This window comes from Apium graveolens, chromosome 6, assembly GCF_009905375.1.
Source record: "Apium graveolens cultivar Ventura chromosome 6, ASM990537v1, whole genome shotgun sequence".
Taxonomy (NCBI): domain Eukaryota; kingdom Viridiplantae; phylum Streptophyta; class Magnoliopsida; order Apiales; family Apiaceae; genus Apium; species Apium graveolens.
Genome location: NC_133652.1, coordinates 299,123,494 through 299,128,641, shown reverse-complemented (window position 1 = coordinate 299,128,641; position 5,148 = coordinate 299,123,494). Strand labels below are relative to the sequence as shown.

Sequence of the window (5,148 nt, the reverse complement as noted above, 5' to 3'; positions counted from 1 at the left end):
AACGTAGATGAATCACCTAAAAAAGCATACCTCAAGTGCTCATATAATGGCTTGAGCTCCAAGGTAGGTGCTTCCTCTATTGATGGTTTGAGCTTCCCTTCAGCGTTCTTGAGGTCAGAAGTACCAAGAGATTCAAATGGTATGTCCAGCTTTCGCTTCCAGGGAGAAGCGTTCAGATATTGTAATTGCTCGTTGCTCTCTTTATCATCGCTGTCAAAATCCCCCACTAAGGCCTTTTCCAATGCATCAGACATTAGCATGTGATCGAGTTCCGAAGTAACCGCAGAATCAATCACATCCAATTTTAAGCACTCCTCATCTTCTGTAGGGAATTTCATTGCCTTGAATACGTTGAAGGTCACATCCTGATCTTGGACCCGCATAGTAAGTTCACCTTTTTGCACATCTATCAAGGTACGGCCAGTAGCCAAGAAAGGCCTTCCCAAGATTATGAGAATCTTCTTATCTTCCTCAAAATCCAGAATAACAAAATCTGCTGGAAAGAAGAGCTTATCCACCTTGACGAGCACATCCTCAACTATGCCCCTTGGGTAAGTAATGGAACGGTCAGCCAATTGTAGCGACATGTATGTGGGTTTTGGATCAGACAGATCCAGCTTTTTAAAGATCGACAACGACATCAGATTAATGCTTGCTCCCAAATCACAAAGGCACTTGTCAAAAGTCAGATTGCCAATGGTGCAAGGAATGGTGAAGCTTCCTGGATCTTTCAGTTTTGGTGGTAACTTTTGCTGCAGAACAGCGCTGCATTCTTCCGTGAGAGCAACGGTTTCAAGGTCATCCAGTTTCACCTTCCTTGAAAGAATAGTCTTCATAAACTTCGCATAACTAGGCATTTGTTCCAGAGCCTCTGCGAAAGGTATATTGATGTGAAGTTTCTTGAACACCTCCAGAAACTTCCCGAACTGTCTATCCAGCTTTTGTTGCTGCAATCTCTTAGGAAAAGGTGGTGGAGGATAGAGCTGTTTCTCCCCTGTATTAGCCTCAAGCAGAGTGTGGATTAATGCTTGCTCCCAAATCACAAAGGCACTTGTCAAAAGTCAGATTGCCAATGGTGCAAGGAATGGTGAAACTTCCTGGATCTTTCAGTTTTGGTGGTAACTTTTGCTGCAGAACAGCGCTGCATTCTTCCGTGAGAGCAACGGTTTCAAGGTCATCCAGTTTCACCTTCCTTGAAAGAATAGTCTTCATAAACTTCGCATAACTAGGCATTTGTTCCAGAGCCTCTGCGAAAGGTATATTGATGTGAAGTTTCTTGAACACCTCCAGAAACTTCCCGAACTGTCTATCCAGCTTTTGTTGCTGCAATCTCTTAGGAAAAGGTGGTGGAGGATAGAGCTGTTTCTCCCCTGTATTAGCCTCAAGCAGAGTGTGTTCAACAGTAGTCTTCCTTGGTTCCGCCGCTTTCTCCTTTTGCGTAGATTCTTCATCTCTAATTTCAGCTTCTACTTCTTTTGCCTTTTCAAAATCAGCTACTTTTCCAGACCTTAAGGTAATAGCCTTGACTTGCTCTTTAGCTTCCTTCCTGCCTGGTACTTCCGTGTCACTGGAAAGAGTGCCAGGTTGACGATTGAGCACTACATTGGCTAATTGACCGATTTGATTTTCCAAGGTCTTGATAGAAACCGCCTGACTCTTGCACAACAACTTAAGTTCCTCAAAATCAGCACTAGTACGTACAGCTGCACTTCCCTGTTGAGGATATGATTGCCTTGAGCATACTGCTATGGTTGCTGGAATCCAGGTGGGTTAAACTGTTTACTCACTCCTTGCTGATATGGTGGCTGAATAGCATTCTGATTATTCCCCCAGCTGAAATTTGGATGATTTCTGTTGTTAGGATGATAGGTCGCTGGCACAGGCTACTGTTATCGCTGATAATTATTCACATACTGAACAGATTCGTTAACAAGAGAACACTGATCCGTAGCATGAGAACCTGCACAAAGCTCACAAACCATAGCTATTTGATTAACTCCATACGTAGCCAGAGAATCAACCTTCATTGATAGCGCTTGGAGCTAGGCTGCAATAGCGGTGGCTGCATCAACTTCCAGAATACCTGCTACCTTGCCTGACGTCATTCTCTGAGTTGGGTTTTGATGCTCATTTGCAGCCATCGTCTCTATAAGATTATACGCCTCAGTATAGCTTTTAGCCCATAAGGCGCCTCCAGCTGCTGTATCGAGCATGGGCCGAGATTGGGCCCCCAAACCATTATAGAAACCAGTGATCACCATCCAATCCGGCATTCCATGATGTGGACATTTTCTCAACATTTCCTTGTAGCGTTCCCAAGCCTCGCACATAGATTCTGTAGGTTGCTGCGCAAACTGAGTAAGAGCACTCCTCATAGCAGCAGTCTTTGCCATCGGATAAAACTTCACCAGAATCTTTTGCGCAAGATCTTGCCACGTAGTGATGGACCCAGCTGGTTCAGAATGTAACCAGTCTTTAGCCTTGTCCCTCAGTGAGAATGGAAAAAGCCTCAACTTGATAGCCTCATCAGTCACGTCATTATACTTAAAAGTGCTGCAGATCTCGACAAAATTCCTTATGTGCATGTTGGGGTCTTCAGTTGCCGCTCCTCCAAAAGAAACAGAATTCTGCACCATCTGAATAGTGCCCGGCTTGATTTCAAAGGTGTTAGCTTGAATAGCCGGATGAAGGATGCTTGACTGAATGTCATCAATTTTAGGCCGAGAAAAATCCATAAGAGCTGGATCAGCTTGAACAATACGATCTCCCATATTTACTGGTTCTTTCTGCTCAGTTCCTGAATCCGAATCCTCAAAATCTAACTTCTCCGGAATATCAAGAACTTCGTCTGTCTCCTCAGCTGTATCTAAAGTCCTCTTGCGAGCACGAGAACGAGTTTGCATAAACGCTTGCTAAAGTACCTGAAACACAACCAGAAAAAAAAAATAAGTAACTACTACGTCCGAATCACTGAGTCCTAATGACCAATGATGGTAAGTACATAAACTAAACAAATACGCCGAGTCCACGGCAGCGGCGCCAAAAACTTGTTAGGGCGAAAACACGCACTAATATTCACGCAAGTATACGCGTTCGCAAGTAATATAGAATACTTTCTAGTTCGTTCCCTCAGAGACTCAGACTAAATTATTGTCTAATTAAACTCACTCACCAATGTATGATTACTTCTCAATGTTAAGACACTAACACTTAAAATTGTTGATTAAATATTAACTATAATTAACTATTTATTAATCACTTAACTAACACTTCAATTTATCAATAATAAAACACTCATGAGATCACAACTTCATTATTACTTCCTTCTATAGCCATTGTTATTACCTTTAGCATGAGACAGTGATGATATTAATGGAATAACACGAAACTGATAAAAGCCAACTTTCATTGTACTAATACCATTCTACCAAGCATTCACAATTAAGATAGAAGTTGAATAGTCATCAATTATGTTGAGTTCCCATATGTCTACAGAAATTGACAACACAACGATTTAAGCACAAGTTATTCCTTTTGATTACATAGGGCAAATAAAACTGTTAGAGTTACCCACTAATCATGCACAACGTACATGAACCTATGCTAGCATGGCAAGTTCTAAATCTCAAGATCCACCGTCGCTTCACAAGAGATTAACACCCTATCTTATATGTTCGCGACGCACATAAGACGAATATGCACAACCAATACTAGATATCATGCAATCATCACACACTAAAGTATTAAACAATTAACTAAAGAATTCCATAATAAATCCGTTGCAACCCCATGATCACGATTAGCCCATAATAGCATTTATCGTCATCATGGGTTCATATGAAATCATGATAAACAAACACAAGAAAATAATAACTAAACTAATTATATTAAAACAGAGTACGTCACAAGAGTAAATAAGTTCAAAGTAAGAAAACTAGCATCCAACGTTACAACGAAATAAGAATCACAAGAATATATGCTTCCTCTTCGTTGCGGTGTGCTAAATCGGTCTTCTTCCTTATCTCCTTCGCTCCTTGCGTAAAAACACAATCTTCTTCAATCCACACTTGTGAAAACGTCTCAAATCTACTTATATAATAGTCCCATAAAACTCAGATTACATAGAAGTGGAAACCAAACATAAGTAGAAGTCCTAAAATAATTTGCCTTTTTTCCCGACCCTGCGCGGCCGCTCAACATAGCTGAGCGGGCGCTCAGCTTGCTGCGTGGCCGCTCAGCAATGCTGAGCGGGCGCTCAGACCTCTACTGGAAAAATTCTGATTTTGCTCCGTTTCTTCGCCATAATCTGCCCGTTTCTTTCCTCTCGCAATGGTGAACACATGCCAAGGCTTATTCTTGATGATTCCTCCCCCGAAATGCAACTAAAACCCTAAAATGCATAAACACTAGAAAAACGCATCAAATACACAAAATACTTGATTTCAAGACACCAATTTAAGTCATTTTAAGACGCTCTAAGTGGTATAAAATGCCACTTATCATTTAATAAAAAGCTCCCATTTATCGAAAATACGGGTTTTATTGATTTACCGAAATGAATATTGTATCGAAAATGTTGCACCGGGACCCACACAGAACAAACCGTACGCCGGATCGAAAAAGTCGAAACATGGAATATTGATTTCTCCATATGTCTTGTATTTATGATTTTAATCTTAAGAGCACTTAACAAAAATATCGTATAAATATTGAACAAACACGTATAATAGATTTTTTCTTCGCCATAAGTATATACGTGATCATTAGATATTAATAATTATCACTTATATGTAATAAACATCATATCAATATTAAGTAAGCTCGTATTATAAAATTTATTTTTTATTCGTATAAGTGTATACTTGTTCATATTAATTATGTATTATAACGATTACTTGAAAAGTATTACATCATTATGAAATATTACATATTATGTGTTAATTTATTTATCTTTTTTGTAAAATAATTATTTTTCTATGTTAAATATTGAATAGTATTATAATTTTAATAGCAACTTAAATTTTTAAGAAATATATAGGCAACTAAATCAACATATATAAAAAGAAAAAAGATGATTACAAATATTATTCTACAACTCTTATGTGACAAATACATATTAAGAGTACAATTATAGAACACAAATGACAT

General features: G+C 39.1%; 1 non-coding gene across 1 annotated transcript; it reads left to right on the top strand.

Annotated features, from left to right (window-relative positions):
- Window positions 1-2,271: 2,271 nt before the first annotated feature.
- On the top strand, window positions 2,272-2,378 carry LOC141669481 (small nucleolar RNA R71). The gene has a single exon (XR_012553764.1). It is a non-coding gene; the product is annotated as a small nucleolar RNA R71 (small nucleolar RNA).
- The last annotated feature ends 2,770 nt before the right edge of the window (window positions 2,379-5,148 follow it).